This window comes from Mustela nivalis (genome assembly GCF_964662115.1).
Source record: "Mustela nivalis genome assembly, chromosome: 12".
In the NCBI taxonomy this organism is placed as follows: Eukaryota; Metazoa; Chordata; class Mammalia; order Carnivora; family Mustelidae; genus Mustela; species Mustela nivalis.
The window spans coordinates 47,377,379-47,390,746 of NC_139031.1; the positions used below are offsets into that span (position 1 = coordinate 47,377,379).

A 13,368-nucleotide genomic window follows, 5' to 3' on the forward strand; every position below is an offset into this window, starting at 1 on the left:
CTCTGACCACAGCCAGGAATGGTTCTCTGCTTTTAAGGTCCCATGAGATTAGACTGGGCCCCCCCCTAGAAAACCTAGGATAATCACATCTCAAGACCCTTAACTTAATCACATCCATCCCTTGAATGCAAGGAAATATTCACGTATTCTGGGGATTTGAACATGGACATCTTTGAGGCCATTACTCTAACACAATCTTTCTAAGTATGTCTTGAACATAGTGTTCCCCTGACCAATATGGAACTGAATCCCCACCAGACTTCAGCTACACCAGCTCTGAATGCTTGATTGTATGGTCCTTCCACTGGTCTCTGATTGTAGTGTGCCTCAAATGGCCAAGAGCTCTTTGAAAGAATGTCTCCCCTTTTTATAGCCCCAAACTGTGATAGCAGTGGACACCTTAAGTCATTTAATAATCTGGGTATCAAACACAGCATTAATGAATCTATAGGTAGGCTCGATCCCTATCTCAAATACTGTTTTATTGTCCATTTTTGGTTTCATATTTAATATTAATTTTTAAAATATAACGCTTCACAACAAAAAAATACAAAAAGGTATAGAATTATAAAAACTCTCCCTCTTTCTCCTACCTCTTAGTCATTTCTTAGAATCCTTCCAGAATCTTAGAATCCTTCTAAGATCTAAGGATCTTAGAATCCTTCCTTCTGTGCATATGCAAGCACATACATATATTTATTTCTGCCCTTCCTTTCCTATAAATGGAAGACTCATATATGTTCTTTCTACACCTCACTCTTTACTTAACAATGTAGACTGCTCCCCAGCTGTCCACAGAGCATCCCTGTTCTCTTTTTGTGGCTGTGTACTACTCCCTTGTGTAAATGTACTATAATTTATGTTCACCAGCTCACACTGATAGACACTCTTACTGTTATAAACACAGTGAATACCGTGAATTTCTCCGAAGGGCAAATTTCTTAAAGTGAATTTCTGAATCAAGCCAGACCATGTGAATTATTAACTCTGACAAGGTGGCCCTTGTAGGAAACTAAGACACCATCACCAAGTGTGTATGTATGAGTTCTGTTTTCCCATAGACTCCCTAACATGGATGGTTTTCAAAATGTTTTTATCTTTGTCAAGCCCAGATAGGTGAAATGTGGTAATATTTCAGTGCAATTTAATCAGATTTTTAAAAACTACATGTGATGTCAGCATTTTTAATGCATTAGGAGCCACTAAATTATTTCCTATGGATTGTTTGTTCATATCCTTTGACCATTTTCCTATAGTAAGTGTGTTCTTTTCCTTACTGACTTGTAGGAATTTTGTATATTAGGAAAATTAATCCTTAATATATAACAAAATGCAAATATATTTTTCTGATTTGTAAACTGTCTTTTACTTTACTCACAGGGGTTCTGTTATGCCAACTGTTTTTAGGTCATGAATTTTATCGATTGTTTCCTTACGGCTTCTAAGTTTTGACCCATACTTAGAAAGCCCATTCCTACTGCAAAGTTATAAAAATATTCTCCTCTGGATTATTCCAGAAGCCAAACATCCATAAGCAGAGGCAAGTTATCTCCTACGGTCATGAATTACATCATAGCCATAAGTGCTATTTGCCAAAATGCACACACATGGAATTTAAGTTTTTAGAGTAACTTTTATTTTCTAACATTCTGCAGTTTAGAAAGCACCGTCCTGTGACAGTTGGTGAGGCAGGCAACTTATCTGTCTCATTTTACAGAGGAGGATACCAATACCCAGAGAGGATAAATGACCACCGCAAGCCATGCCATGTGGTCTAGACTCAAACCAAGGGCTCCCAAATGCCAGAAACTGTGCTTGCCTCTTCCCTATACCGCCTCTCTTAACAAAAGGACCATTATCCACATGCATTAAAATCTTAAAGGACGTCTCCAAAGTCATTTCTAAATAATTTCAAAAGAAAGCGAATAATAACTTTTCCATTCAAAAAACAGTATTTATTTAAGTGGGTCACACAGTGATCCAATTAAACAGTGACTCATCTTCAAATGCCCATGCCAATGTTCTCACCAAAGGACAGAATTCCATGTTCTAGAGTGTGCCTATATAACATCACAAATTTAATTGAAAAAGAAGAGATGTGAAAGTTCCCAAGAGGGGCGCCTGGGTGGCTCAGTCGGTTAAGCGTCTGCCTTCAGCTCAGGTCATGATTCTGGAGTCCTGGGATCGAGCCCTGCATAGGGCTCCCTGCAGCAGGGAGACAGTCTGCTTCTCCCTCTCCCTCTTCTCCTCCCCCTGCTCATGCTCTCACACTCTCTCTCTTTCTCTCTCCCAAATAAACAAACAAAATCTTTTAAAAAGAAATAATAAATAAATAAATGCCATCTCCTTGGAGGAGTCTCCCCTGACAACGCACGAGAGCAACCCATCCCCCAGTAATTCTCTACTTTTTAATTTTCTCCTAAGAATTTATCACAGTCTGTATTATTCTTTCTATTAATCTATTTTGTTGTTTATTATCTGTCCTCTCAAAGGTCCCATGAGGGCAGAGACCTTGTCCAAATCTTTCATGCTTTATAACCCAAACACTTAGCAGAGTGCCTGGCGTATAGTCAGTGCCCAATAAATATCGAGTCAATTAAATTTGACTGAAATAGTCCCAACTAATTTTCTTCATATCTGCAACACCATCAAGTTTCAAAGCAGCCCAACCATGTGGGTGGGGAGGTGGGGCATGAGAACAAGGCCCCTGCCTCCCCTGCCAGTCCTCCTCCTCACACAGGGGGGTCATCATTCACCTTGGGGTTAAAGAAAGCTTTTAGCCAGCAAGAGCCCAACAGAAATAGCAATCCAAGTAAAAACAGCAGATTGCTAACTATGTGCCAGACAGTATGAGGGGCTTGTAACATGAATTATCTCATCTAACCCTCAAGATAGCCAAATATCATTACTTCAGTTTTACAAGTAAGGAGACGGTGCCCAAGGTCATGTGGCTCTTAAGTGAAGGAGCCAGGATCCAAACACAACCAGCCCTGCGTCCCTCACCACACAGGACCCCCTACACCCATCATGGCATCCATGCTGCATCCTTAGAAATAAATGTTTAAAAGACAGCAACCAATAAATTGAGTTATTAATGTCTTGAATTCTTTAGGGGGGTGAAGTGGGGGCAGAGTTCTGTCTGTATATGAACCTGAGAGAGCCAGCAGCCAAAGATCTAGACATGCCTTTCCCATCCTCAGAAAGGAGTAATACTGAGAGAAGCATAGGACATTCCCATGAGAGACCTCTTTAGAGTCTGTTAGGGGCTATAAAGGACCCTCTAAGAATCATAGAAGACAATGACAACTCTGTTCAACTCTGTTCAATAAGTAATCACTGAGCACCTATGTGTGATATTCTAGGTCTGGTCTTGGTCTTTTTTTTTTTTTTTAATGGTCACGCTACACTTTCTGAGTTCTATGACCTAAAGATCCCCAGACACAGCTATGGAACAGTTCACTTGTAATGCAAAACTCATTGCATGGGGTGCAAAAAAAAAAAAAAAAGATCGCACTGGTAACAAGGCTTCCAGGAAGAATAGAGAGGCTCCCTGGAGAAGGTGGGGCTTGATGAGGCCTCAATGCTTGCATTAGAACAAGCACAGAAAACAGGAAAACAGGGCCAGAATCCAAGCCCCCAGGAATGGAGGAGCTGTGTTGGTAGAAGATTGCAAGGAAGTAAGTCTAGAAGGGTTCCCATGAGCATCTAGGATAGGAAAGTCCCGGCAGGATAAGAGGAATTTGAACTTCGATCCTGCTGGAAGGCAGAGTGAGTTGCCGTGCCATGATGGCAATGACTCATCTGGGGATGGGGTGGAGGAGGGATGGACAGGGAGAGAATTTATAGGCTGGGAGCTTCAACAGGCAGTTGCTGGGATGCTCCAGCCGGCAGGAGAAATCATGGACCCAAGGTGGGTGGGGGAGGGGGGTGTGGAAAAGCACTTTAAAGTAACAAGAAGCAGAACACAGAGGGTGTTGGGGGCAGTGAAACTATTCTGCAGGACACTAGAATGGTGGACACACGTCAGACCTTTGTCAAAACTCATAGTGTGGGGGCACCTGGGTGGCTCAGTGGGTTAAAGCCTCTGCCTTTGGCTCAGGTCATGATCTCAGGGTCCTGGGATGGAGCCCTGTGTCAGGCTCTCTGCTCAGTGGGGAGCCTGCTTCCTCTTTTCTCTTTGCCTGCCTCTCTGCCTACTTGTGATCTCTCTCTGTCAAATAAATAAATAAAATATTTATGGGTGCCTGGGTGGCTCAGTGGTTTGAGCTGCTGCCTTCGGCTCGGGTCATGATCTCGGGGTCCTGGGATCGAGTCCCACATCAGGCTCTCTGCTCAGCGGGGAGCCTGCTCCCTCCTCTCTCTCTGCCTACTTGTGACCTCTCTCTCTGTCAAATAAATAAATAAAATCTTTTTAAAAAATTTTTAAAAAATTAAAAAAACAAAAAAACAAAAAACCTCATAGAGTGAACGGTACCATAAGTGAACCTCGATGTAAAGTGTGGAACTAGGGTGATAATGAGGGAGAGAAGGCTGCAGTATACAGGCTCTCTCTGTGCTCTACCCACGTCTGCTGTGAACCAAAAACTGCTCTAAGAAATAATAATCATTTTTTTAAATGTAAGTCTATTCAAAAATATGTACATAATGAGAAAAACCTGGACAAGAGTAAAATGGGGAGAAGGGAGTCAAGGATGACTCAGCAGGCAGGTGACTGGAAAAAGACCAGTTACCCGCAGAGAGAAGTCAGAAAGAGGGCGCCTGTTTTCAGAGCTGAGTACGAAAGAGGAGGCCAGGTGTGGATGCGCTGAGACGATGGAGGACATCCACACAAAACCACCTTCAGGCATCTGACCAACAGCCGGGACTAAGAAAAAAGAACAGGGTACAGGTAGACAAATGGGAGACAAACGTGAGCTTTTTATGTTCCTCTTTCAAATGGAAAGACAAAGTCCCTTTCAGAAAGGAAAAGCTTTGCAACCTGCTGGAAATAACAAGTGTCCCACCGAGCCAGCTGTCTCTGTCACAGAGAAGGGCCGCTCAGGTTTGGTTACTTGTTAGAAGTTTGGTCACTTGTGAGAAAAGCAACATCAGGAACTGTGATCTACTGGTCAAGTTCAAATCCGGCCCAGGTGACATCAGTCCTGATAGGAAGGACTGGCCAGTAAGGTGAGGGTCAAGCGAGAGGGGAGCTTTCACCTCCGTCTCCCACTAAGAGAGCAGGAAGGCCCGGTGAACGGGAAAGCTGAGAAGCCAGCACCCAGCAGCCCGGCTACGTGTTCCCACTCTGCCCTTGGCCAACAGCAAGCATTTAACCTTTCTGTGCCTCGGTTTCCTCAACTGTAAAAAGGGGAGCACCTGCCTACTTTGTGGATCTGCAGCAAAGATCAAACGAGCAAACATGGAGGCATGTGCCTCAGGCTCGCTGTGTCTGCCTCCGTCCCCGTTCAGTCCTGGCCCTCTTAGACTCTTCCGAGACCTCGGAGAAAAAGTGCTGAGGTCTCTTCCTCGGGATCACAGAGCACCCGCTCCTTTAAAAAAAAAAAAAAATTGTTCCCTTGAAGTATCTGTTTTGTCAGATGGAATAATAATATTTAAGGAAGCAGAAAATTTTAGATATCTCTGCTCTGAAATTCAGCCCCACGTGGGGGCAACACATACCCTGGCCATTGCCTGCCGCAAATCATGCCCCCGGGGATCTCCGATGCCCGACCTTGATCCAAGAAGGTGAAGATAAGCCAGACAGAAAGTCCTTTTTAAAGTAGGTGAAATACCACTAATAAGTGAAAATATCTCTTATGATTTAAAAATAATAAACATAAATGAGTCGTGAATAAATGGATGGATTAATAAATAAATAAATACAAAAGGTGGGTAAATAGCAAAGCTATTATTCCTTAAATTATTAGCCCAAGGGCTGACTGTAATTAATCCAAGGGCGTTTGATATGGGTTTGTTTACAGGCTGGTTTAGCAAAGTTCTCAAAACAGAGGTCACAGTTGTCAAAGTTTCTCAACTGTCAGGGAAATGAGCTGACCAGAAAAAACCAGCATCCGGTCGGCACCTCCTTGTAAATCATTGCATTACTTTCCTGGCACTGGAACTTTCATGTGTGTTTGAGCAGAAGGAGGTCAGATTCTCAGGGTCTGATCTCCACAGGTGGCTGATAAAAAGGCTCTGTCTCCTGCTCTGAGATACCAGGACCCAGAGCCCTGATAATACCACATCCCACATCCCCCCACCCCCACCCCAGCTCTATCTCCCCACCCCCCAGCCAGCAGGACCCTGGGGTTGCTGCTAGGACACCTGCCTCCCCCCCCTTTCTTCCCTTCTCCCCAGCTCTTCCAAATGCCACCTGACAATAAGGACAGCTGCTATGTCAGTAAGAAAAGGGAAGAAAACTATCAAGTAATCGAAAACTCTGCGTGTATCTCTAAGTCCTAAGGAGCACATGTCCCCAATACACAAAGCGCCCTGTTGTGCCCTGTGCTTTGAACTGTTTGGGTCTGTAAGTTTGAGGAAGGAACTGTGGAGTAGCCACAGTCATAGAGGGGAAAGCCTGGAGGTCAGTCAAAAATGAGGAGGGCGGGAGGGGCCGGGCTCAGACACAGAGGGAGGGCAGGTGAGGAGCTCCAGGGGCTGCCTTCTCCCTAACCTAGTGAAGTCTCCTGAATGAGCAAGGCACATGGGGGTGCGGATCATCACCGGCATGTCAGGGCCCACACCAGTGTAAATCAGAGAGCACCGGGGAGCCCTCTCCCACTCGCACCCTAGGGAATTAGCAGAACATCTGGGAGGACTTCGGAATTCCCCGGGCCATGGGCTTGTGGGTTCTCACCAAGGTTTATTAGTTCTCTAAGGAACAGGAGGCCCCAGAAGCCACCTAGCTGAAAAGAGAACGTGCCTTCCTTCCCCAAAACTAACTGAACCGTCTGATTTTCCTACTTAACATGGAAACACCACAGGAACGCATCCCAAAGCAGAGCATGAAGGGAACATCCACCCCTATTTCACTTGAGCTCCACGGGTCTCACGTGGCACCCAGGTTCTCTCCGTGAGAGGTGGCAAACTGGGACAGAACCAAACCAGCAGTCGTGGACAAGGAGAGACAGGATCAGAAGCTGATTAAGGGGGTGCTGTGGCAGAAAGCGGAGCATAGATAGATGGGAAAATCAGCCAAGACCTTGAGAGGGCTCAGGGAGGGGGGAGAAATGGCTCTAGGTACCAGCCTGGACAAACAGGTGGATGGCAGTAATAATTTCTTCAGGTGGGCAAGGGAGGAAGACGGCTTGGTTGAGCATTGGGAACAGAGGAGGCAGGATCAAGAAGTTAAAGAAACTCCAGTTTCTGAGGCCACAATCTACACAGACACCTCCGTGGTCCTCTACCATATTTTGCATTCACAAGGCTTGTTCTTTTTCTTAAGGAGGGCCCCCAAACTGCCCAAGTATTCGGCCCTACGAAACCAGGGAGGGGATGATCAGTAGTGTTGGGCAGGTTAATTAAAAGGTCTGCGACACATTCAAGGACTCAGATTCAATGTGAACTGTGTAATCTGGACCTCGCAAGAAAGCCAGACCTGAGCATCCAGGAACTAGTGGTTTAAAGTCACAGAAATGAATAAAACCAGGTGGTCCAGTGTTTTCATTGCCTCTGGATCACGTGAGAATCAAGATACAGATTCCCAGGTCTCATTTCAGACCTACTGAATTAGACTCTTTGGAAGTAAGGCCCAGAAATACGCTTTAACAAGTTTTCCCAGATAATTCTTCTGCACAAAAACATTTGAAAACCACAGATCTCAGGAGAAAACGTGGAGAAGGAAGAACACCCAGGATGAGCCGAGGAGCTGCCACCTGGAGGGCTCAGTGGGGCCGTGGAAGAACATGCAAGGCAACAGATCACTTATCTGGTCATTAATAAAGTTAAACATTTTTTTAAAGATTTTATTTATTTATTTGACAGACAGAGATCACAAGTAGGCAGAGAGGCAGGCAGAGAGAGGGGGAAGCAGGCTCCCTGCTGAGCAGAGAGCCTGATGCGGGGCTTGATCCCAGGACCCTACCGAAGGCAGAGGCTTTAACACATTGAGCCACCCAGGTGCCCCAAACATTTTTATATACATATGTGAATTACCTATTAAAGGCTTTGCCCATATTTCTATTGGATTATTCTTTTTTTTTACTGATTTCTAAGACTCCATGTCTGTTATATATTTTGCAACTATTTGCTTTATTGATTTGTCATCTGCCTTTCAACTTTGTTTCTGACATCTTTTTTTCTTACAGAAGTGTAATGTTTCATAAAGTTAAATCAATAATTTCCTTTATGGTTGTTGAGTTTCATTAAAGTTGTCAAACTCTGATAAATAAATAACTCCAAAGGTATTTTTTAAAACCATCTCATATATGTATATATTTTAATGCCTATAATTTGGTTTTGACATTTAATCTTTACTCTAAATGGAATGTGTTTTTATGAATGGTGTGAGGCAACCGTCTGAACAGACTTTATGGAAGTCGATTCCATCATACTTTCAATCCCTGTCTTCACAACAGAACTATTTCTGGACTCCCCACTCCTCATCCTACAGGATATATTTTGAAATCTGGCTGAACAGTACATTTCAAAATGTATTGCTTATCAGTACAAAGCTACTTTTTCAGGTAAACTTTACCAGTTTGTAAAAATTAAATGAAGTCACAGAGCTGACTTAAACTCATAAAGATCTCATGACCTTGGGGCACCAGGGTGGCTCAGTTGTTAAGCATCTGCCTTGAGCTTGGGTCATCCCAGAGTCCTGGTATTGAACCCGGTGTCCAGCTCCCTGCTCAGCAGGAAGCCTGCTTCTCCCTCTCCCACCCTCCCTGATTATGTTCTCTCTCTCGCTTTATCACTCTCTCTCTCTCTCTCTCTCTTTCGCTTACTGTCAAATAAATAAATAAAATCTTTAAAAAAAAAAAACAAAATCTCATGACCTTTTAGTCTTGCTTAGTCATTGGAGCATCAGCCTTTGGCCAGGAGGTGGCCCTACTTCCTAGTGACTCACACACTACACAGAAATCTCAGACTTCATGGAATTTTGAATTTACAAACCTCTCAGCAAAAATATTCTAACACCATATTTCTGCCAAGAGGCCCACATGGCCTCTTTGTGACTCAACCAATGCAGGTTCTGAATCTTTCCCCATCTTCTCCCCCAGTTTTGGGCTCCCAGCTCATACCTTTCAGAGTTGCCAATGCCCACTGTGAATTGTAGTAAAGCGGTTCGATTAATAACGTGACATACCAAAGGATGCTATATTTTAAGAGGCACTTCCTGGAAGCTTTGCTGGCCTTACTACACTGGGGCAGCCTCGAGGGAGAGCAGGGAGTCTTTGGCATCTCATAATTTATTCACCTGGCACCACTTATTCCAAAGGGAGATATGGGCCTGTGATGGAAAGATGAGACCAGGAGACCCGAGTTATAGCTCCCTTTCTACTTTGAATGAGCTGTGTAGTTCAGATTAAGTTATTCCGCCTCTCCAGTGGGCCTCCGCTGCCTCATTTATAACATGAGATTATTGGAAGAGAATGGGCATTTCTAACCTTGCTTTCCACCACAGGTGACCCTTTAAGAATCAGAAGTAAGGAGCGCCTGGTGGCTCAGTGGGTTAAGCCGCTGCCTTCGACTTGGGTCATGATCTCAGGGTCCTGGGATCGAGTCCCGCATCGGGCTCTCTGCTCAGCAGGGAGCCTGCTTCCTCCTCTCTCTCTGCCTGCCTCTCTGCCTACTTGTAATCTCTCTCTGTCAAATAAATAGTCTTTAAAAAAAAAAAAAAAAGAATCAGACGTAAGCTGCAGATACTCTCTCCCAGAATAATGCCCCTTTCCCATAAGTATAAAATCAGACATTTTCAGAGGGTTCACAGATCCCCTAAAGCCTATCTGTATTCCTAGGATCAAGATCACTGAGACCTACCGCAAGCTATTAAAAACAACAGAGAATACACAAATTTACACAGAATCACAAAAACTTAAGCAATTTGAATTATTTGCAGAACTGAGAGCATCTCCCCTGCAGATACTAGGAGTGGGGAGTCGTTATTCGGGGAAAAATAAATGAAAATGCCAATGAGACTTGTCCTTGATTGATGCCTGGCTTACCCCTTTACCTACATTCACAAGGGACTAGGTGAGACCTCCCCTTCCAGAGCCAGGCTGCCCAGTTCAAATTCTGGCTCCATCAGTTACTGGTTGTCTGCCCTGGGCGCTGTACCAGTTTCTTCATCTATAACAGAAACAGGAGGGTAAGGGGGTAGAAATAGTACCAATGTCAAGGACTGTTAATAATATACATACAGTATTTGAAACAGGGCCTGGCCTACAGTAAGCCCTAAATTATTATCAGCTATTACAGAAAGGTGGAACACATTTGCTGAGTGGTTAAAATTGCGAGCTGTGAAGTTTAGGGAAGTCTTAAATACCTTGATGCTTTAGTTTCTCCAGATGTAAATAGGACCTGCTCTATCGGTTTGTGGGGGGGATTAATGCGACTGTGACATAAAAATTCTCTCACAATGCCTAGCACATAGTAAGTGCTCAATAAACGTCAGCTGTTGCTATGAACAATTCTGGGAGGGAAGGATTATCACTACCTTTTTTAAAAATTTCCGAATAAAAGGTAAGTTGAACAGTGTGCCCTGCTGATCGTACCTCAGATACCGAATGACTGTGTTCAAGACTTCAATCTGAGGAGTCTGAAACCAGAATTTGTAACCACGACCCTGTACTATCTCTTATCTGAACAGGGCTAAGAGAGCATAAATGCTGATTCATACCTACTACATTACCAAGAGAAAGAAAGCGGTGGGTGATAGCAGTCTAAAATTTGGGGTATCCTCCATGGAGGTGAACCCTGACTTAGGCAAAAAGCCCCTCTTTGCCACTCTTAGAAATGAAAGACTACAGTGGCTGGACCCCTGACTCAACCACTTCTAAGCCTTTCGCAAGCAGTTGTTAAACCACAGCAATGACACCGAAAGAGGAAAAAAGAAGCCATTTCCCATAATAGCTTTGCTAACAAACCGAACCCTTTAAAATGAAAGTAGAGATCCTAAGGCTGAAAAAAGCTATCAAGAGGGCTCTGAAGCCACCTAAAAAATTGCAGTCTAGAACACAAATGGCAGTCTTTAATTAACAGGTTTTTATTTAGAAAGGAATGACAGTTTATATCTATTTTTTGGATATCAAACTCTAGGAGGTCTTCCCCTAAGTAAAATAAGAGGAAGTTCCCACCACAAGCCAGAGTGGTGGGGAGAGAAGTGGAGTGCCAATCAAAAGACCCCTTGGAGAGGAGCAGGGACACCTGAGCAGGTCCCCACTCTTTGCACACCAATTTCCTCACCATTGAAACGGTAGGTACAGCTTGCACTGAGAATTTCCGAAACGGGCTGCCAGGAGAGACAGGATGATCAGTTAAACACAAGTCGGTGCTAATCACGTTGCTTCCCATCTTCATATACTGACCTCTAAATATATTTTATTTGTGTACCTTTATCCCAAACATCCCCAGTAGCCAATCTTAAATCTACCACTGCTTAGTGAGGGATAGCCACCCCTGGAAGCGAATGCCGAAGGGGCAGGAGCCCTCACCTCACCTACCTGGTACCTCCTTTTTGGGACTGAGGTCGGTCCTCACTGGTCTCTCCGGCGTCCACCTTACCCCGTGGCCGCGCTCAGTCCCAGGGAGGACCGCTAGTCCGGCATTCCAAGCCCGTCCCCGCTCCCCCGCCCCCGACCCCTCTTCCTGCCCCGAGGGTGGGAGTCAGAAGACCACCGGACTCTAGGCCTGTTTCTGCTTCCATCTGGCTGAAGGGCTCCCCTCCCCGGGCCTTAGTTTCCCTGTTCTTAAAACGAAAGGTTTGAAGGCGATCACGTGAAAGCCTCGTTTCTGCTCTAAATTTCTAATTCCATCATTCTTACAAGTAAACGGGTCTTGCAGAAATAGACGCCCTTCCTCTCCAGCAGGACAGGTTGCCCTACGTTCCCGTGACCATCCCCCTCAAAAACCCGTGCGACCTCACACAAGTATGATGCATCAGAACTGGAAAACAGGCTGTTGCTTTCCCGAGGCACCAAACCTGCTTATCATCATCAGTCAATGTGGATTTTTCTCTCGGGCCTCTTCCCTCAATCCCGCAATCCTACGAAAACCCCTGCCTACCCTTCCCAATTTCTAAACTCAAAGCTACCCATTTCGTGGGTTCAATAATAATAACCATAATAAAATACCCACCCAAACCCGGCCTAGTGTAGGGTGCCACAGCACTTTTTCTGGCATTCAGGATTCCCCCTCCGCCCCACCCTTTCCCGGGGGGTCTCTTTAGCCCCGAACCCCTGGACCGGTACGCAATACCCCGCATGTCCTCCCCTGGCAAACGGGCCGACCATTTCTCCCTCCCCTGCACATCCCGGCTGCGAAGGTAGCAGCTCCCCGCTCCAATCCCGGGCACCCAAGCTCCTCCCAGCCCGCAGGCAGCGGCACCTGGGGGCAGCGGGCCCTCTGGGGAGAAAGGGGCGGCAGGCTCGCCCTCGGCCGCGGTCCCCACCCGGCGGCGCGGGGAGGCCTCCCCTGTAGGGCTCCTGTCACTTACGGACGGCTCCTCCCGGCAGGGCCAAGCCGGCGGGCTGGCAGGCGGCGGAGTTTGCTGACTCAAAGGCACCGCGGCGGCGGCGGCGAGCGCCCAGGAGCGTACCCGAGCGCAGCCCCGCGCGCCCCGCGCACGTAGCGGCCCCGTGCCCGCGCTCAGCGGCCGCAGATCTCGTGGGGCTGCCCGGCCTCCCGCTTCCGCCGCCCGGGCAGTCACCGCACCGCCCAGTCCCAGGTGCGGCCCCCGCCGCCGGCGAGCCCCGCCCTCCCGCCCGAGGAAGATGAGGCGTACCCTCGGCCCGCCGAGCTGCAGCGAGCGGTGCAGCCGCCGGGGGGCGCCCCGGAGCCCTGATTCCTCTTTGAGCGTCCGCCTAATCCGGGAGGGAATACGGGCGCTTGCCGGGACGCTAGAACTGAAGGTATGCAAGGGGCATCCTCTGGAATCACCACTTAAAAGCCACCTGGAGTTTGTTAACCCCGCCCCCTTAGTGCGGGGGGAGGATTCCTGAATGGGGGAGAGATGGATAGAAAGTGCGATCAGAAAGAAAGATTGAATGTTAACGGTAGAGGATCGGTGGTGGACATATGGGGCGTTTACTGTAAATTTCTTTAAACTTTGCTGTATATTGGAATTTTTTCATAGTAAAACCTCTAGGGGAAAGAAATGAGATCTGCCAAGGGGCCAGAATCGGGAAACCTTTTCCTGAACGGCACCCTGCCCTGAGTGTGACCCCCCTG

At 46.3% G+C, this 13,368-nt stretch overlaps 1 protein-coding gene across 5 annotated transcripts in view; it reads right to left on the reverse strand.

The window, feature by feature from the left end:
- The window catches only part of SNX10 (sorting nexin 10), a 71,454-nt gene extending 58,404 nt beyond the window's left edge, over positions 1-13,050 (reverse strand). Inside the window, exon 1 of one of the 5 annotated variants that reach the window (XM_082693211.1) lies at positions 12,923-13,050. The gene's annotated coding sequence lies outside the window, so the exon portion shown is untranslated. Of the gene's footprint in view, positions 1-12,634; positions 12,896-12,922 lie in introns of those variants that run through there. The other 4 variants (XM_082693210.1, XM_082693213.1, XM_082693214.1 and 1 more) reach the window with 4 other exon arrangements.
- Positions 13,051-13,368: the final 318 nt, after the last annotated feature.